The 21,978-nt window shown below is 38.3% G+C and overlaps 1 pseudogene; it reads left to right on the top strand.

The window, feature by feature from the left end:
* The first annotated feature begins 1,222 nt into the window (after positions 1-1,222).
* The window catches only part of LOC127809326 (uncharacterized), a 44,805-nt pseudogene continuing 24,049 nt past the window's right edge, over positions 1,223-21,978 (top strand).

Raw genomic sequence — 21,978 nt, 5'->3', positions numbered from 1 at the left:
GCCAATACTGTTCACTGATTACTTTGTGGCTTTATGGGCATGCGAGTTGACCAAATAAGATAGCGAGCTGGGAGAGACGCTAGGAACTCACTAGAAGCATTATTGTGAGCGTCACCTGGAGCTCGCTGGAAGTATTATTGTAAGCGTCACCTGGAGCTCACTGGAAATATGGTCGGGAGCTCGCCTGATCTAGTGATCTTAGCTCGGGCTCTAGCGACGTGCGAACTCTCTTCGACGGGCTCAGCTAGGGCTCATCGGGCTTCTTTAGGCGATTGGGCATGCATGGTGAGCCGAGTTTAACCCATAAGGAGTAGTGCGAGAAATACTTGTAACACAAGCCCTCCCAACTCGTTGTGCGATCTTCGGACAGGGAGCTGATGCTTTGCTGGTTTACCCCAGTTGTTAATTCACCTTTCAAATATCTGCCAAATCGCTTCAAATCATGCCGTTTCATGCCGCACGTCTTATTTGGGGAACATTTATTGAGCACGTTCCCTAGTACAATGCATTATTACGCTGAGGGGCCCATAGACCATCGTGAGGCCGATGGACGCGGAGCATGCCATAAGTCGTTTTGATTTGACAGTGTTGATCATTCTAGTTGAAAGTATAAATAATAGAGAGGCTTTACTGTTTCCCTTTTCACGCAACTTTGAAATTTTTTCCGCTCTTTCCTTCTTCACCTTTGAAGCACTTTCTGCGACGAAGTTTTTTTTAACCACAGTTGCTCAAGCATCCATCATTGTCCGAAGCTTGTTCTTGGTTACCACAATAGCAAAGGGTTCACCGATAGGTAATCCCTTTCCATCATTTTCCTTTTATTAGCTGTCCATCATTAGCTAACTGTTGATGGTCCTTTGGTCTCCCTAATTCTGTCGGTGGTGCTTCCCATTTTCTGGTGCATCGATTTGAATTGGTTTATTAGGCGTCCACCGAGTCTTCGGGCCCAAAGACCTTAGGATTAGCTTTCTATGGAATACTGGGCTTGCAGTCCAAGCCCTTCTTCCTTAGGCGACACCCTGTTGCAAAGCGCGTGACCCGTTAAGTAGGGAGCACCTTTAGGGTTCTTCCCGGTTCTACAGGTTTGGTCCTCGAGCTGTGGCCTAACTGTTCTTTTCTTCCCCTATAAATAACCGATATTGCTTGCGAGATCTCAAGTGAAAAGCACTGCAACCATATCATAGGAGAAGATGATACCTCAAATTTTGAAGATTGCTTCGTGATGAAGACACCAAACATTGAGGAAGTGAGCTCGCGATTCGAGGAGGTTCCTGAAGGGCGTCAGGGGCGAGAGGTTTTCAAGAGGTTCCCCTCCAAAGCTGAACCCCATGACGTGGCGACTTACGCTCAAGAGTTCCGCCTTCCAGCGGGCTATCGAGTGTAAATCCCCACTTAGAACTATCATGCGACATACCCCCCAACCGGATTTGCAGCCATAAGCCCCCAGCACCTCGAGTCTGGGTTTAGGCTCCCTGTTGCACCTTATCTTCTCAAACTTTTGAATGACCTAAAGTTTGCGCCTTTTCAGTTGACCCCAAACTCTTATACCCAACTCACTTCTTTAACCCTTTTGTTCCTTGTGAATAAACTTTCCCCATCTTCTCCAAAACTGATTAGGTTTCTTTTTTCTTTTAAGAATGCCAAGGACGGACTGTATTACCTGGAAGCTCATTCCTCTCAATATAAAGCCATCATTCCTCAGGGTAGAGCGAAGGGGAAGTCCAACATGGGCGACTATAAGTCCAGTTGGTTCTTCGTTTCTTACCCTTCGCTTTTATGGCTCAAAACCCTTATCTTCGCACTAACCCCTGGTAAGGGCATCTCAGTTCGCACAGGCTCTCTTTTTTATGTTTTATGCATATCCTGACTTCCTCATTATGTTGTGTAGATTTGGGAGGCGGGAGGCTAAGCTTATCCGGAGACGAACTCTGCATTCTCAACAACCTAGTTGCCGCGGGGTCTAGCTCTGAAGATTTCGAACTTACCGATGAGCTGCTCAAAGAACACGAGCTTGTGCCCTCTCTTGACGACAGGGTTATAAAAGGGAATCACATCGGGGTTCTGGGTGCGAAGGTCCTTCCGTTCGCCTTTCAAATCCCTGGGACAAGCAATAATAGGGAAGAAGAGCGAGCAGACATGGTGAACCTGAGCCTAACCATGCAAAAGAAGTCTGGGACCAGATCGAGTGCCATTTCTTTTGCAACTATGAGCTCAAGCTCATGAGGAGGGAGGTCGGAGCAACCACCACCGTGGCCTCGACCTCAGCAACAACAACAACAACAATAGTAAGGGTCCAAATCGCGGTAGCAACAACAAAAACCACCACAGGAAAAATGGTCCCAACCGTGACAGGAGCAATGAGCTTCTACTCCTCATGATTGTGATTCCGACGGAGTCCGCGGGAAGGAGGTTGCAAGGGAGGCTTCTAGCGCTCCCGTTGCTAGGTTAAAAAGGACATTAAACCGGTAGCGGGAGGATGATAGGGGGAAGAAAGCTAAAGTCCGCGAGAAGGAGCTGACCTTGGAGACCTTGCTGGGAGAGACCTATTTCACTGCTCTCCTGGACTATATGCCCACACTCTTAGGCTCAGGTGCCAAACAACTAGATAATGAAGGGATGAAGGGCCCGGCCCTTTACGATTTCATGGCTCGGCATAGTCTCGTGGTAAGTTTTGCCTTTACTTTCTTGGCTTCTCAACTTTTGTTTTTTAGCTAACTCTTCTTGTTTTACAGCTCTCCCTTGCTGCCATAAAGATTAAGGGGAAGCATGAAGATTTTTGGGGGCATCTTGACGCGGTGAAAGTGTCCCTCGAGGCCGAGATCGAGAAGCTCGAGAGGGAGAAAAATACACAGCCTTTACTTTTTTGTTTTGTTTTTGCTGTGAATCTAAAATAGAAATTTAAATATTTTTACTTTGAAAACAAAAAAAAAATTATTTTAGATAAAATTACACCAATCAATATTAAAATTATAACTAACTAGCACAACCAACTACTACTTTTAAGAAATCACGATTTGATTGATTAGTTTTTTTTTCCTTATCCTTAATAATGTGTTTTTTTTTTTTGAATCAAAACACTTTTGTGAGCTTTTTTTTATTATATTTTGTTAAAATTGTAAAAGTATTTTTATCAAAGTCAAAAGGCTTTTTTTGTTTTGTTTTTGCTATGAATCTAAAATAGAAATTTAAAGGTTTTTACTTTGAAAACAAAAAAAAAATTATTTTAGATAAAATTATTTATATTAAAATTATAAATATTACACTCATTAAATAATATTAATTACAAAAATACTTTCCAATAATGTTATTATTAATAAAATTAATTTTGCCAATTATTGACCAAATACATATAAAAAACATTTTTTGTAAAGTCAAACACTAAATTACATGAGTGGTCCTTGTGAATCATCATATGACAAAAATCTCACAAGGAAGGCTGGCGGGTCAGTTCGATGCCTATTTGGATTGGATACCAGGTAAAAACCCAATCCACCAACTTTTAAAACCCTTGGCACCATAATTAAAAGCTAGGGTTTCTTTCTTCTTCTCTAGTAAAGACTTCGGATCGTCATCGCGTACCATGGTTCGTTTCTCAACTGATGCTTTTATCTTAAGGCTTCTCTTTTTTGCTCAATCTCCATTTTGTTGTTGTTGTTGATGTCGATATTTTGTGAATGGTCAATAATTGATTGTTCTTGGGTTTGATGAATGACGTGTTAAGCCTCAAGGAGATTACATAGACTTTCATAGGAAGAGGCATGGCTATCGCCATGACCACTTCGAGCGCAAACGCAAGAATGAGGCTCGCAAAGTTCACAAGCGATCCCAAATTGCTCAGTTCAATGGCTATAAATTTCTCAATATCTTTTGATTTAATTAGCAAGAATCACCGAAAACAACTTTCTTATATTTTTTTAACTTTACTTTACTGCAAGAAAACTCACATGGACCCTATTTATGTATTCAAATTCACCTTTGCACATATCTTAAGCATCACTTTTAAATAAGAATGTAATATAGAACATTACACAAAACTTAAACTCCTATATTTTGGATTTCTCAAGACAACATTCTAATAGATAACTTCTTTACCTGTGCAATTTGAAGCAGGTTTCGCGTGTGTGCCTAGGCTTTTTGTAGTACGAACACCACACTCCTTCCTTATTTTGCTTCAGGGACGGCTGATCCCTTTCGTGTGATGATTTTAACCATGTCCCCTTACTCTATTAGAAATCATAGTAGAACCTTCTACATGATGAACATTAAACATTGCTACCATTCTATGCTCCTCACTTCGAACTATGAAGTAAACCTCATTCAAAGATGGCATTTTTTCTCGGTTAAGGATCTATGCTCTTAACATGATCAAATTCGGGATTAAGCCAGAGCAAAAACTCTACTATTTTATCCCTATCTTCACTACATACCATCTTAATATCTTGATAGTGGTCTAATTCAAGCCAAAAACCATTCATCTTATTGTAATAATCAGTCATAGACATGAACCCTTGTTTTGTGCTACTGATTTTAGTCTTAATCTCATAAACAACAGATGCATTTTGCACCTTTGAATATGTTCTCTTAATTGTCTCCCATATTTCCTTAGCCGTAGATAGAAACATGTATTTTTTACTCACCTCGGGTTACATGGAACTCCATCGCCATAACATCAACATAGAGTCCTCCACAGGACCATGTCCCAAGTAGCAAATGTGGGATCAAAGATCTTGGGGATTGGTCCAGTGAGGTGAGAGATCTTCCCCCGTCCCTTCAAAAACGTCCTCACCAATTGGGATCATTGGAGGTAGTTGCTACCATCAAATCTGTATGATTGGTGCATACCAGGTAACTCACCGGAAGAGATACTTTCGGTTGAGGGCTCAATTAAACTTGCTTCTCTCATTGACATGGGAGAAGTTGTTTTTGCAATCTTTGACATTCTATGGGTTGACTATTAGAAGAGAAGGGCAAGAAACTATCGAGGCAATGAAGGCTGAGAAACAAACAAATATAAATCTTCCTTAGGTTGGCTTTGATACCATGTAGAAATTGGTATAGATTGGATAGGAAGAACACCAAAAGAATCGTTTAATCATACATTAGGCACCAAGTACATTCCCTTTTAATAGGGAAGTTATAGAGAAGGAAAACTAAATATGTTATACAATATACAAGGAAACTAAATATACAAACATAGATTAGGAAACATATCAAATCAGGATCAGTTTCCTAATCTTGGAGAAGATCTGTCTTGATTTTAGGAAAGGCAGTTCACTATCCTTCTCCTCTAATTCGTTCAATCTCATGAATCATCCAACAATAAGCAATCCTCAACTGATTCCTTTTAGGACAATCACTCTCCCCTTTTAGGACATACAATTCATTTTGTTCCTTAGCCACACCAATCATCTTTCCTGTGTTCATGGCTTGAAATTTACACATATGTGGAGAAAAAATAACATGGCAATTTAGGTTTTTAATAAGCTGATGAATGGAAATAAGATTGGTAACCAAATTAGGTACATAAAGTACCCAGTTAACAGATAAAAGATGGCTAAGGTTGACCTTGCTCTGTCTTATGATGGGAACAGAGGTTCCATTGGCAATAGTAATATGTTTGGTGGTTTCAAGAGGCTTAGAAGTCTCAAAAACATGAAGGTTAGGGGTCATGTGATCAGTGACTCCCGAATCAAGGATTCTCATGTTATTGCTATCAATTTTGGAGGTTGAAAAAGAACCTAAGTTTAGGTATTTACCTTGCTGTGCAAGAGAACAAGATGCTCCATCTTGGATTGTCCTTAGAAAGGATTTCAGCTTGTTACTCCTCTGCATTCAACTCTTTGTTTGAGAGATAAACTTGGTGCTTTATGTTCTTTAATCCTTCTATCTTATTCAAAATGGCCTTCTTCCCATGTAGTTTAAAGCACGTATCCCTAGTATGCTGGGGTTTCTTGCAGTAGGTACACAACTGCCCTTCACGACCTGAGTTCTTGGTTTGAGCTTCTGACTTTCCCACTTTAAATCTTGCTCCCTCTTTGTTGTTGGTCATCAAGGTTGAACTTTTAGGGCTATGCTCATTGAGCATGGAACCTCTTCTGTTTTCCTCACTCCTAACAATGGAAAACACTTCATTAAGAGTAAGGAGTTTATCTCTACCAAGAACCTAAATTCTTACTTGATTAAATTCTGGACTTAGGCCTGTTAGAAACTCAACAATCCTATCTCTTACGAAAATTTGATTGAGTGTGGCAGCGTCCTCACTGCACACCATTTTTATGTCTTGATAATGATCAAGCTCCAACCATAATCCCTTTATTCTATTATAATATTCTATAATAGTTAACTAACCTTGCCTAGTAGAGCCAATCTTGGTCTTGATCTCAAAGATCACCAAGGTATCTTGAACCTTTGAGTAGGTCTGCCTCATCGTTTCCTAGATCTCATTTGCTGTACTTAAAAACATGAAGTTCTTACTAACTTCAGGCTGCATTGCACTCCACAAGAAAGACATGCATCCCATGTTGTGAAAATAGGATCCGACTCTTTTGGTGGAGGTCCAGTTAAGTGGCTAATCTTCCTTTGGCCTTCGAGGAAGGTCCTAATGAGTTGAGCCCACTGTAACTGGTTCCTACTACCTAGACTGTAGGACTGATGCACTTTAGCCAAATCTCTAGTTCCAGTGGGCTGTTCAACTGAAGTTGATTCTCTAGTTGTCAAGGTGGGAGCAGCCTCTGAGAGTTTCGACTTGTTCACTTGACAGATTGGTTGTACAAGGAAGAAGCAATGAAGGCTTTAGAGGGATTAGAGGAAAAATTGTGCGATGAAGGCACACTAGGGTTCTAGGTGGATTAGGCCGGAATCGCTGGCTCTGATACCATGTAGAAGAAACTAAATAATAATATTTCATTGTAATCGTAATGTACACGATGAGATCTTCTTATAGAGAAGGGAAAATACATATATAAATCTTCATTCTACAAGAAATACTGCATAAGGAAGAGATACCTAAAGGATACATATTTACACCATTAGGAAAGTTTCCTAAGTTTGACTTAGGAAACTTCTTATCCTAGATTAGGAAGAAATCTAAAGATATCTATTGCCTCCACACGTACGCATATTACCATACAGATATATTTCTTTGTGATTCAATAATACTAAGAGTAGCCAACAAATTGGAGATATTCCTAAGACTATTGAGGCCCTAAGATTCAGATTGGTTGTTGCAAGAAGTGAGGAAAGACTTGAAATAGATTTGGTCATTCAAGATGACAAGGGAGGAAGGGTAGCTACTGGAGGAATTATTGAGGCTCCAATGGAGGAGAAAGACGTTGAAATGAATCATGTTACAATTGTTAAGAAATCCCAAGGATAACCAATAAATCATGATGAAGTAGCATGGGAACAAAACATTGATTCATTTGTGCTGTTGGCTAAAGATTAGGTTGAAGATGAGTTGGTCTAGGGTCTCGACCCTACCGAAATGGTTGGAGTTTCTTTAGATCGTACTAGCCAAGTTCTTACCTATTTTTACACTACATCAGAAATTGAGAGGTGGCAGCCAAAGATCGATGAAAAGGCTGACATGCATAGCTTAAGGGTTGTCTTCTTGGAGCTGTGGCAACCATTTGGAACAGCTATGGAGAGGCATATTATTCTTTTTGAACTTAAACAGATAGGTGAACTTCCTCCAGCATGGGTTGCTGAATTTTCAGATCCGGTATTCTTATTACAACGCTTAATGTCCCCAAGTCCTATAGATCTTCTACTTGCCGTTGAACTACTCCAACATGCTTTGCCTCTGTGAATGGAATATGAATTGTTAGACAATATGCTGCAAACAATGCATAATTTGGAATACCCTAGTCATTATGATAAGGTTGTGAATGGTATATTGAATAAGGAGATTCTGAGCATCAAAGACCACCATGAGAATATCAAAATATTAGTTTTGGCTAGAAAAGATACTTTCCCAATCCAATACGGAGATTTTGACACTAAGGTTGTAATACCCAAGAGCCCAGAGAAGGGTAGTATATATCGAGGAATAGTAAGGAAGGAAACAACACCAGCTGGACACTTTTTGGGCCGAATGTAGGCAAAGAACTTATGGGTTAAGTGTGCTTGAATTGGGGAAGCTCAAGGATGGGTGACCCCTTGGGAAGTTTGCGTAGGCCCATCAAGGTTAATTGTTCCGATCTTTCCTATCGCTCGATGCAGGATGTTACAGGTGGTATTAGAGCTAACTTGGGCCTTATGTTGGGACAGTGTACTAGCTAAAGGCTGGGGGTACTGGACTGGGGACTGTGTACTAGCCCAAGGCTGGGGGTACTGGACCAGGAACACTGAGCGGAGGAGATTTGAGACCAGTTGTAAGGTTGCATGGCGAGAACATCATGTGCTCAAGGAGGGAGAGAATGTAATACCCCAAGAGCCCAGAGAAGGGTAGTATATATCGAGGATAAGTAAGTAAGGAAACAATAATAGCTGGATACCTTTTGGGTTGAATGTAGGCAAAGAACTCTCGGGTTAAGCGTGCTTGAGATGGGGAAGCTCAAGGATGGGTGACCCCCTGGGAATTTCGCGTAAGCCTATCAGGGTAAGTTATTTCGGTCCTTCCTATCGCTCGATATGGGATGTTACAAAGGTCTAGGCCTAGGTTGTCGCAATAGCAGTGGAGGTAATTAGACAACATTGCACTAAGCATTTGGAGATAATACCTATGAGGTTGATGGGAGATTCTCCACAGCTAAATAGGAGTCCTATCAAACTTTTGATTCATGGAGGAGACAAGATTGAGCTTGTCCATGAGCTACAATTACCCTTTGTGAATTGGGTTGTTGTAGTTGGGAAGATGTTGAAAGAAAAGGTTGCTATTAGATTACTAATTGCTACCATGTACTGGCATAGTTCATGTATGAAGACCCAAGACATTGCTGGGACTTGCAGATCAGTGGGAAAAGAGAACCTTTGCATGGAGATTTGCGAAAACTTTTTACAAGTGCTGGAAAAGCAAAAGAGAAGGAAAATAAAAGCAAAGAGGAATGAATCTAGAAGGAGAAAGAGAGAAAAAGAGATTAAACAAATAGTGAAAATAGGAAGTGGATGAAGAAATAGCAGCTAGCACTAATAAGTTTCTTGAGAACAAGAAACCTCTCAAGGAGGGGGGAATTATCATAACCTTAGGAGGAATAGATGGGTAATATTATAATAGGGTTAATAATAGTTTGGTAGGAGATATTTTGCAATTTGTTAGGAGCACATGGGTGCTGTTATGAATTCAGTTAGCAACTAGCTATGCCTATAAAAGGGCTACTTATAAGCGGATGGGATATGAAATGTGAAATGATATTAAAATCCTTCATTTCTAGTTCTCTCTATTCCTCTCTCAGTTTTCTCTAATTTCTCCCTCCCTTTCTGCTAATTTCTCTCTCCTTCCTTCGATTCTCCCATTTTGATTTCCCCCTTAATTCCAGTCTCAACCCTAGGTAACCTAGGAATATGACAATAATCACTAAATCTTCTTCATCCCATGCCTTGAATCCTTGATCTATTTCTTTTGGATTGGGGTCAGTAAGATGGCTTACCTTTCCTCTTCCTTTCAGAAAAGTCCTAACTACCTGACTTCGCTGTAGGTAGTTAGTTCCATCAAGCCGGTATAGAGGATTTATATTTTGGAAATCCTGTCTAGTTCTTGCTGTAGTGATAGTTGTAGGTGCAACCAATATCTCCTCCATAGCAGTTGAGATAGAATCTTGAGAAGTGGTTGATATATTGTGATGAAAAAAAGTAGAATGATTAGGAAAGGCTGTGATAAAGGTAGAACAACAAGATGACAATGAAGGTCAGAGAGACAAAGAAGATTGGAAATGAGAGAAGCATTGAGTTTTGGAAAAATGCCTTAGAAAGATGGCTCTGATACCATGAAGGAATTCATTGAATTCTTATTCTTTCAGCACATATTTATGGTCATATTTAAGGTGAGTCTTATCACCATCATAAGGAAACTTTCAATCTAACTTCTAAGGAAACTATCAATCTATCCTCTAAGGAAACTAACTATTACAGAATCATAAGCAATTAGGAAACATAAACAATTAGGAAACTAATTAAACAACTGATTGTACATTTTATATTTACATTACGAAACATAATCTTCTGCATTCCTTAGTGAGCCAATTATCCAACCAGAGTAAGCCTTTTATTTCCCTTTATTCCAACATAAGCTATAAAGCACGAACACTTCCTAGGAGTTGTCATACCGGTGTTGCTGGCTTGCTTGACACCTATGAGACATGTCCACATGGCATGTTTGCCACTTTCTTATAATTTGTTAAAAGGCTATGGGAGGGACACACATATGACACATATCTCCCCTATGCGGACAGTTGTATGACATGCATGTCCTTTAGTTTTATGACTTGGTAATTGCATGTTTTGATTGGATGACTATTCAGTTTTCATACGCTTCATGCTTCTATTATCTAGCTCTTTAAACATCAACTGGATTGTAAGGGATGAAAACTATTGGACTATGAATTGATTGCTAATTAGATTAGAGTTATTCATTTGAAATTTTGACTTATGAGTTTTAAATGCATATGTTTGAGTTGTATTATAGTTTTGATAGTTTATTATGCTTTAAAAATATAAAAATTATTTTATTTATTAACATATCTCAACCATGTCTTATCCTACTTTCTTGAAAAATGTTGTGTTCCTGTGTCTTGTGTCTGGTGTCCCCATGTTGCCGTGTCAGTGCTTCATAAATTGCAAGCAATCCCTTATACTGAGACATCTTCAAACTGAAATTCAAAATACATGGATAAAAAATAAAAAGAAAAAATACTACATTTCCTTTGTTTGATTAAACATTTGTCTGAAGGCAAATGCCATAAAAATATTTCAGTGTAATGTATCTAAGATCTGTGAACTAATATAACAAAAGGTAATTTTTGATATTGAAGCTATACGATGGTAATAGTGTCAAGTGTTGCTACATTGGGAAAATCACATTGTCAACTGCAAAAATGAATATGTGTGGTTGGAGTTAATGGAAGCAGGAGGTTGAGTTAAATAAAAATAATAAAATTTAAACTGCTCTTATTTTGAAGAGCTTTATCTTGATTCTTGAGTTCAACAAATTGTAGTAGTTAAATGGTGATGAAGTGATCTATGAGAAACCACTTTAATTTGAATGTTGCTACCAAGTAAATATTTAACTTCCTTGGGGGGATCTCTATTAGTCGTGGGTTTTCTTTTTCCTTTTTTGCTATTAAGTTATTCGTTTTAGTATAATCAAATAATGGATGTAGAATGAGAAGAATACTTATAATCAATCTATGTGATCCCTAAACAATGGATTGAACTGAAAGGAAAAAAAGGCTTCAAAGAAAAAATAAGAATCTAAAAGAAAAGAAGGAAAAAAATATTAAAAGGAGATGAAAAAAGCACAATCTACAAAAATAGCTCATCAACTGAAAGGGAAAAAGGCTTCAAAGAAATAATTGGAATCGTGGGAAACCAAGATTAAAGGGAAGTGATGTTGTTTCCCTTAGTATAAAATAAATGACTCTCTAAACCCTTGAGAATGATTTGAAGGCTGTAATAATTTTGCCAAATGTAGGCTAAATCTAAGCAAAAAGATAAATATCTAGTTTGTAATTTAAAATGAATAAAAATATTCCAAAAAAAAAAAAAAAATTATATGTGCCAGTGTAAATTTTTTCTCTTTAGTCTTATTGCTTTATATTGTTTTCTGAAACACTAGCATGTGCTCCCATGCCACTTGCTAGTAAATAAATAATAAGGATTATCTTTTGAAGTAAAGGTTACATTTATTTTGGTTTGCTCTGTGTTTATTTTGCATTTGCTTCTGGAATAGGTTTTTTCCATTGACCCAAATTCAACTTTCTGCTCCTGGCAACTCAAGGCATCAGGTGGGAAGGATGTTAGCTGTTGATTCCTTGTAAGTTGCTTTTCTTGCTAAGACGCACCGATCAATATTTAAATTTTTTAATGGGCACTGATAATCGAATCATTGATAATGTGATCACCTACTGCTCTAGCATTCATTCTCCCTCCTCAAACCCTAGGGAATTCAAACAAAACGATAAATCTGCTACTATCTCTTCTCTATTGTGTGCTCGAACTGATTGGATTGCTTTTATGACATTAAAAATTTTCAAAGGCTGGTAGTATTGTGTACTTACTGATCATCAGGATGAGCACCTAGAATTCATATTGATATAGATTCTTTCATCCATTACCTTTGCAGTGGATGCCTCATTGCTGCTAGTGCATATGAGGATCAATTGGCTATGTTCTCAGTTTCAATCTCTGCAGCCACTGATATCATTGATAAGGTTGAAATGCTTATTTTTGTTTCCTCCCTTTTAGAAACTAATGTCTTTATGAATGCTGAACAGCTGTGCATGTGATATATTTAGTTCACAATGATAATGATTAATGACAAGCATTTTTTTCCATATAAAATATAAAGCTTTTAGTTATAAGTTTTTAACTTTTTTGCCTCATTTATTTACTTCAGAGAATATCTTATCCTTCTGAAAATGAAGGGGACCCAAGTACAGACAGTGGTCTGACCAATATTTGTGGGACTATATGGAGCATGTGTTTTATTTCCAGAGATTTTTGCCACCCAAATAAGGAGCAGAATCCTATGTTAGCCATTCTTCTGAATAGGTATTATGATCCTTCTATGCAATTTTTTTGGGGTCCATCCTTTAAATTTCTGTGAGATAGGTGCTTGCTCATTTATATTTGGAGTTCCTACTTCGTCTGTTTTTGGTTGTCTGTGCTTTGTTTTGAGTTGTGGTTTCTTGAAGTTATCTTAGTGTGCTTGCTAATTTTTTGTGGATGCATAGAAGGCTGCTTGTGGATGCTGCAGGAGGGGATCTTTCATAAATGAGCTTTAGCTATTGAATGGAGTATTAGGGAACATGCTGTTCATGTAATTTCTGAGTTTGCTGAACCTGGACCGCTAGCACACAGTGTGGTTGAAGTTCCTCATTCATATGGATTTGCCCTTCTGTTCAGGATTGGTGATGTTCTCTTAATGGATTTAAGGGAGGCTCACAACCCGTGTTATGTATATAGAATGAACTTAAATTTTTTGCCTACTGCCGTAGAGGAGCAGGCTTTTATTGATGACTCTTGTAGAGTAAATGATGTTGATGAGGAAAGTCTGAACAAACTTGGTTCCTAAAGTATGGAACCTGAAAACGAAAGACTGATTTGGTGGAAATCAAACCATATTTGATTTCTCATGAAATAAGAATTATATACAGCTTTCTATGCTATCAATTCCTAACTTCTAGTAGATGATAAGCAACATAATTGAAAATATTTACAGGATAATTTACAAATCTATTCCTATAATTTCTCCTACTTGATTAGGAGTCTTATCTTGGATTTTATCTTTTATTTCTTCTCCTTTATCTTGATGCGCCAGCCCACAATCGAAGCCCACATCTCCTGCAGTCTTCTTCTTTGCTTTGGACTATTTTCTACCTTGAGGTTCCCTTGGATCCTAGGACTCTCCAACACCTCCCCTCAAGTTAAGGAATAGATATCTCTCATTCTTAGCTTGTCGATAAGGGTCTCAAAACCAGGTTTTGACATGGCTTTAGTCAACACATTTGCTACCTGCTCTGTTGTAGGAATATAAAGCAGATTTATGCTTCCTTCATTAATTTCTCTTTGGATGAAATTGCAGTCAATCCTGACGTGTTTCATTCTATCATGTTGTACAGGGTTATTAACAATGCATATGGCTGACTTGCTGTCACTATATAGTCTTATTAGTTGAGTCAGAGGTATTTGTAAGTCCTCCATAAGCCTTACCAGCCAAATAAGCTCACATATGCCTTGAGCTATTGTCCTAAATTCTGCTTCTGCACTGCTTCTTGCCACTACTGATTATTTTTTGCTTCTCCATGTAACTAGGTTTCTCCATAATTTAGTGCAAAATCTAGATATTGACCGACTATCTATTACTGATTCAGCCCAATCTGCATTAAAGAACCCTTCAGCCCCTCTTTCATCACTCTTTTGAAACAACAGTCCCTTACCCGGAGTTCCTTTTAAGTATCTCAATATGTGATACATAGTTCTCATATGTTGTTGAGTTGGAGCGTGCATATACTGGATAACAATACTTACTGCATATGCTATATTTGGGCGAGTTAGGGAGAGATAAATTAACCTCCCTATGAGTTTTTGATATCTATCTCTATCAACCACCAAGTCATCATCCTTTTTCACATATTTCCAATTTCTTTCTAGTGGAGTATACCTAGGTTTGTATCCCAACATTCAAGTTTCTTTTAGGAGATCAAGTGTGTATTTTCGTTGGGAGATAATTATACCTAGTTTGCTCTTTGCTACTTCCATTCTAAGAAAGTACTTCATTTCACCCAAATCTTTGACTTTAAATTCTTCTTTCAACTTCTGTTTCAAGGTTGCTATCTCATGAATATCATCTCCTATAATAATTATATCATCTACGTACACAATTAAGATACACTTTTTTCCATTAGCAGCATGTTTAACAAAGAGAGTATGGTCGGCATCACCTTGTTTGTATCCAAATTTAATGAGAGTAGACCTGAATTTTTTTTAACCATGCCCTTAGAGACTGTTTCAATCCATAGAGAGATTTCTGTAATTTGCACACCTTTCCACTTTCTTCGTTATCAAAACTAGGTGGAATCCTCATATATACTTCTTCTTCTAACTCCCCATTCAAGAAAGCATTTTTTATGTCAAATTGGAACAATTTCCAATCCATATTTATAGCAATAGATAACAACACTCTTATAGAATTTAGTTTTGCGACTGGTGCGAATGTCTCCTCATAATCTATCCCATAGGTTTGAGAGAAACCTTGGGCAACCAACCTGGCCTTGTATCTGTTCACACTCCCATTTGATTTGTATTTGATGGTGAATACCTATTTATAGCCTATAGTCTTCTTGTTTTTCGAAAAGTCAACAACTTCCCATGTGTGGTTGCCTTTTGGTGCCCTCATCTCTTCCATTACTGCCTCTTTCCACTTGGGATCATTTAATGCTTCTTGAATATTCTGAGGTATAGCCACTGTATCTAAATTAGTGGTGAAAGCCTTGAATTCGAGAGATAACTTGGAATATGTCAAGTAATTTGAAATAGGATGCTTCACACATGATCTACCCCTTTTCTAATAGGAATAGGGAGATGCAAGTCACTGTCAACTGCTGTAACTTCTTCCTCATTCACTGGACTTTCCCTCGGTTCTAGCAGTTGGCTATTTTGAGGAGCTGGATGTTTACCTCTTCTTGAGTAGACTTGTATTGGCTTTTCTAGATTCAAGTTATCCCCTAAATCAGTTTCCATAGATTCAGCTAGGATTTGGGGTTCTTGAGGAGATGATAGGCTCGGGTAATTAGGTTTAGAACATGCTGGCTGAAAAGGATCAGTTGCAGCAGTTTGATTAAGACCATTATTTGGGTTAAGCTGAGGTATAGGTAATGAAATAGGTATAGGTACTGTTGGATCCCAATGATTAGCTTTCAACTATAGAGAGGTATTTGAGTAATAGGACTCACTCTCCCTAAATGTTACATCACAAGAGATAAAGAATTTTTGTGATGTAGGGCAGAAACATTTATAACCCTTTTGGGTAGGAGAATACCCAATGAATATACACTTTAATGCTCTTGGTTCAAGTTTATGATGATTTGGACTAGTTTGATGGACATACACCACACATCCAAGTACTTTGGGAGGAAGAGTATTTAGAATACGAGCATGGGGAAAGATAGAAGTGAGATTATGCAGTGGGACTTTGTACTTCAAGACTTTGGAAGATAGTCTATTAATTAGATAGGCAGCTGTTAGGACTGCCTCCCCCCAATATCTATTAGACATAAAACTTGTGAACATAAGAGATCTAGCCACCTCAAGTAAGTGTCGATTTTTCCTTTCAGCTATTCCATTTTGTTGAGGGGTATAGGGACAAGTGCTTTGATGGAAGATCCTATTGGTAGTAAGATATTGGGTAAACGAGTGAGAGAAGTGTTCTCGGCCATTGTCAGTCCTAAGGATACAAATAGAGGACTGGAAGACATTTAAAATGAGTTTATGGAAAGTTTGAAAGATTGCACATGCCTCAGATTTTTCTTTCATCAAGTATACCCAACAAACTCTTGTGTGGTCATCAATAAAGGTTATAAACCACCTTACCCCATTTAGGTTTGGTACTCTATCTGGTCCCCATATATCACCATGGATCAAATAGAAAGGTTTAGAAGGAGTATAGGGGACTGATTGATAAGTATTATGAGTTTGTTTAGCAAGGATGCAATGATCACACTTAAGTACCATTTTTTCTTTATTGATAAATAAGTTAGGGTACAAGTGTTTCAAATAGGAAAAACTAGGATGACCAAGGCGTTTATGCCATAACAAAATATCAAAATCTGAACTAACCATAAGAGAAAACCTATGAGAAACTTGACTAAGAGACTCCTTATTATCAGAAAGCTAGTAAAGTCCATCCTTCTCAGCACTGCCAATCACCTTCCCCGAGGATCAGTCCTGAAAAATGCAATATGAAGGAAATAATGTTACAATACAATCCAAGTCTCTCGTTAGTTTGCTTATTGATAACAGATTATAACTTAGGTTTGGCACATGTAATACTGATTCAAGTAATAAATCAACAACACAAATACTTCCCTTTCCTTTCACCAATGATTGTGTCCCATTAGCCATCAAAACAGTTAGATCCTTATCTCCTATCTAAAAATTATCAAGCGTAGTAATAGATCCGGTCATGTGGTCGGATGCCCCGGTATCTACTACCCAATGACTCTTATTCATTCTCCTAGAAACCAAAGAAAGAAACTGACCTTTTTGTGCCATAGATGATGAATAATTTGGTGCTGCCTCATCTGATTCCTTTGCAATATACGAGCTTTGTAACAGTTTCTTTAAGAAGTCAATTTGATCACTAGTTAATCCCATACTTGTTCCTTTTTCACTAGTGGGTACACTTGCTGCTGCATAAGCGGATCTATCCTTCTCCTTCTTTGGTCTTGGTTTCCAGTTTGGGGGTTTCCCATGCAACTTCCAGCATGTACTCTTGGTGTGATAAGGCTGATTGCAATGTTCACACCATTGCTTATCCCTTGGAATGTCTTCCTTTCTTGCAGCAGTAAGGCCTGATCCTAAATTAGGTTCGGTTGTTGGCAGCATAACCTTTTTTCGGCTTTCCTCCCATCTTACCTTAGCAAACACCTCCCAGAGAGATGGTAAAGGCTTGGTACTTAATAATCTTCCTCTTACCTCATCTAAATCTGGATTAAGCCCTTGGAGAAAATAAAAAATTCTCTCTTGTTGTTTTGTAAAATAGGTAGGGTAGGCCTATCTTGGGTTCCATTGAATTGATAATCCAAGCCATCAAAATTGAATTTTCTATCTCCCATCTTTGATATTCTACTGAATTTTCTGGTGGAGTTTGGATTGTACCCGTGAGGTAGCCGTATTTCCCTTTACCTTTAATCACCAAGGTTACGGATTGAAACCATTCTCTAAAGTTTCTTCCATTCAACCTATGTTGGGTGATATGCAAAGTATGGCTATCCAGTGAGAGAGTGTTGTTAGGCGCTCTAGCAGTTGAAGTCGCTGGTTGTTGAAGATCCGAACTCAAGAAAGACTCCACTGCAGTTGGGGCTGCATTCTCACGATCTTGAGGCTCCATCTGATTCGGATCTTTGGACTAAGAAGAGCCGAGCTCTGATACCATGAACAAACTTGGTTCCTAAAGTATGGAACTTGAAAACAAGAAAATGATTTGGTGGAAATCAAACCATACTTGATTTCTCATGAAATAAGAATTATATACAGCTTTCTATGCTATCAATTCCTAACTTCTAGCAGATGATAAGCAACATAATTGAAAATATTTACAAGATAATTTACAAATCTATTCCTATAATTTCTCCTACTGGATTAGGAGTCTTATCTTTTTTTTTTTTTTTTATCTTTTATTTCTTCTCCTTTATCTTGATGCGCTAGCCCACAACCGAACCCCACATCTCCTACAGTCTTCTTCTTTGCTTTGGACTTTTTTCTACCTTGTGGTTCCCTTGGATCCTAGGACTCTCCAACAAAGTCTTTATGATGTTGTTGCGTCTACTTTACTGGAGCTAAAAGACATCCTTAAAGATGATGATCCCATGAGTATTGATGGAGACAGTGGAAATATCAATTCAAATTCAAAACATGCGTGCTCATAGAGCTAGGAACCAGGAAATGAAAAAAATCCAAGGATGATTTTCTGTATAGATAGTGGAGAACTTTTTATGATTGAAATTTCTTCAGATTCTGATGGTATTAAAGTTGATCTATCTGAATGTCTCTACAAAGGTCTGCCTTGCAAAACACTTTTATGGTCAGAAGGTGGATTCTTGTCTGCTCTTGTTGAGATGGGAGATGGAAGGCTACTTTACAGAAGTCCAATACAAAATATTGCCCCAATTTTGGATATGTCAGTAGTGGATTACCATGATGAGATACATGATCAGATGTTTGCTTGCTTTGGGATGGCACCAGAGGGATCTTTGAGGATTATTCAAAGTGGCATCAGCGTACAAAAGCTGTTGAGAACTGCCCCCATTTATCGAGGCATAACGGGCACTTGAACAATCAAAATGAAATTCATTGATTCTTATCATTCCTTCCTAGTGTTATCATTTGTTGAACAAACAAGGGTTCTATCAGTTGGCTTAAGCTTTACAAATGTGACCGATATTGTTGGTTTCCAGCTTGACGTCTGCACGTTAGCATGTGGCCTTGCCAGTGATGGTTTACTGGTCCAGATATACCAAAATGCAATTAGACTCTGTTTGCCTATTGCTGCCCCATCCAGAAGGTCTTCCTTCATTATTACCAATTTGTACATCATGGTTCCCTGATAACATCAATATCAGTCTTGGGGAAATTGGGCATAATTTGATAGTTGTTACAACTTCAAGTCCAATTTTTTGTTTATTCTTATGGTCAGATATCTGTCAGCAGGCAACTATGAAATATGTGAGATGCAGCATGTGAAATTGCAGTATGAGTTATCGTGTATTTCTATCCCTTTGAAGAATTTTGAGCACAAACCTTCCACTTGAAATTTGGCAGTTAAAAATCCTGTACATACCCTTCTTGAGGGAGTTGACAGTGGTATTACCTTTGTTATTGGTACTCATAAACCTTCAGTGGAAATTTTATCTTTTTTGCTTGACAAAGGTCTAAGGTTTCTAGCAGTAGGGACTATTTCTTTAACCAACACTATGGGAACTACTGTTAGTGGCTGTGTTCCTCAAGATGTTAGGCTTGTCTCAGTTGATCGGCTTTATGTTCTATCAGGATTGAGGAATGGAATGCTGCTTCGGTTTGAGTGGCTTGCCTTGTCAATGTCCACTTCAATATCTCTCAGCCAAAGGCCTTGTAGCAATTCCTGTTTGGTAAACTTGGATACTTACTTATTAAAAGCTACAGAGCCCTAAAATTTTACTTTTGATTCATCTGAGAAGTCCAAGGGCAATCCTGTTTATCTTCAATTAGATGCAATACGCCGGATTGGAATTACTTCTACTTTCCTGATTCCATTGAGTGATTCACCTGATGCTAATAGGATTGCTCTCAGTGATAGGCCATGGTTACTGCAAATAGCTAAGCATAGCCTTTCATATACTTCCATCTCCTTTTGACCTTCAACACATGCAACTCTTGTTTGTTCTGCTGAATGTCCTAAAGGAATTTTATTTGTTGTAGAAAACAATCTTCATTTGGTAAGAGTATCATCTCTTGCTTATCTGGCTTAGTAGATTTTCATCACCTCCTAAGGATGCTTTTTCCCTTGAATATGAATCTTGTCCATGGACAACATGGATATATTTGTTGCATAACATTTGAAAATATATATTCATGGGATATAATGGCCTTAGAAAGGATAGAAATGATTGATAGGATAGAATCCATGTAACCGACTACCATCTAGCGGGAGTAAGACTAGTATATTAAAAAAATGTAAATAGACCTTCCTATTTCAGATTCCATTATGATATACAATACTATGCTCTTTTTTCAGTCCCTCAAGAAATATGTATTATAGTTCTTAAGGAGGGGGTTGGTGTTGATTCTTGCACATTACTGGTGTAAAGCGGTTTAGATGGTGGAAATATGATGATGTGTGGGTGTTGAAACTAGTATTGAATTTCAAAGTGACTTCTTTAAAATTGTAATTAGTGTGCATGCTATTGTGTCTTTAGTGATGTATATAGAAATCATATAGTTGGTACATATTTTATGCATCTGGTTTTCCCAATGTCGCATCTTTTATGCTTCTGCTCAAGAAGAATGGATAATAGATGGCTAATTTAAAATTTAATACTCCCATCTTATCCATTGCTTGCTTTTTTGTGAGGAATGGTAATAAGAGCATGAGATCTACAAATATGAACGTAGCATCATGGTGTAGCAGTGTAGGCTTGCCAAAAACCATAATTGGGGTTCAATAACATTGTCATAATCAGCAGGGTTATTCTTGTTAATAAGATGAACAGTAAAACTTAGTTCTAAGGCTGTGAAGTAGTCATTTATGTGGAAAAACTTCTTGTGTTGAAAACCACCAGACCATTCTTACCTTGCCTATTGATATTCTGATCTGGATGCTAGTTAGTTCTTTCCCTCACTCCAAGAAAGAAAACTAACTATCAAATGAGAAATGAACTACATGGAAATAAAAAATTTTACATTGTTAAATTCAGTTTTCTAGTAAGAATATGTGTCCTTTTTCCAAAATCAATGTCTCCAGTTAAGTTTGTTGCGTGCAGAGTACATTGTATAACCATTCTGGTTACTAGGCTCATTAATTGTGTCTTAGGGATTTCTCATTTGTTATAGAACATGTGAAGGTAACTTTTGTTGTTTATGTTTATTATCCGGAAGTATCACGTGGTCTGCATGTTAATGGGATTGTGTACTATCTATTAATTTTGTTGTTATCTGTTCTAGGGTTTCAAGTGGTGGACTGTAAGGACCCTATGGGTTTCTGTTGGTTTTGTGTTTCCTAATGAAGCCCAAGGCCGTGACGATTTTTCGGGTGGGTTTTATCTTCATAGGCTTCGGCCCGGGATTGAAGAACCCAAGTTCGTCACCACTTTTAGGCAACCAATTTCAGAAGCCGGGTCACAAGCCCTATTCCCACTTTAGAGGAGAAATGGGCCTTAGCCCATTTGCTCAAGTAGGGCGGAAGCCCACTATTCTGAGCCCCAAAGCTCATTATCTTTAAGCCTTAAAGCCCTCATATAAAAGGCCAGTGTGCGGCCCTTTTCCTTGGTGTTTCTTTCTCTATTTCGACCGAACCCTAGCTTCTCTCTCTCTCTCTCTCTCTCTCTCTCTCGTTTCCTTGCTTGGTTGATTGCTTCCTTTGTGGTTTCCTTTTGCGGCTGATCTTTGATGTCGCTATTTCTATGTCGGTCCGATGCTTCTTTCCATGTTGAGGGACAACATCTATCCTTGTTGATCTTGGCCGATTTGTTGGTGTTGCATGCCTTATTTAGGGGGTCTTGATCATCCATTCTCAATAAGCTTTTCTTTTTGCTTTGTGCTTTCTACCCTATGTCTTTGTGACCGATCTACCTCCCGTGGTAACCTACTGTGTGTGGCTTTGATCATTTGAGTGAGAGAGGGCTTCGGTTGAGTTCGGTCGAGAGGTATTGGGGCATTATGGGCTTTCGGTTTGTGGGCTGGTTTGAGGGTTTCGTTGTGGCTTGTGGTTCCTATTCGTTAGTGTTACCAAAGTGGTGAACAGACTCTTCAGATCTGAGCCTTGAATGTGTTTAAATAGGGAGTTTGTACTTCGTGTTCATCTTCTTGTTGCTGTTTTCAGTACTTTGTGTATTATCGTTATGTTCAATT

The sequence above is a fragment of the Diospyros lotus genome, chromosome 9, assembly GCF_014633365.1.
Source record: "Diospyros lotus cultivar Yz01 chromosome 9, ASM1463336v1, whole genome shotgun sequence".
Taxonomy (NCBI): Eukaryota; Viridiplantae; Streptophyta; class Magnoliopsida; order Ericales; family Ebenaceae; genus Diospyros; species Diospyros lotus.
This window is presented reverse-complemented; position numbering and strand designations above follow the sequence as displayed.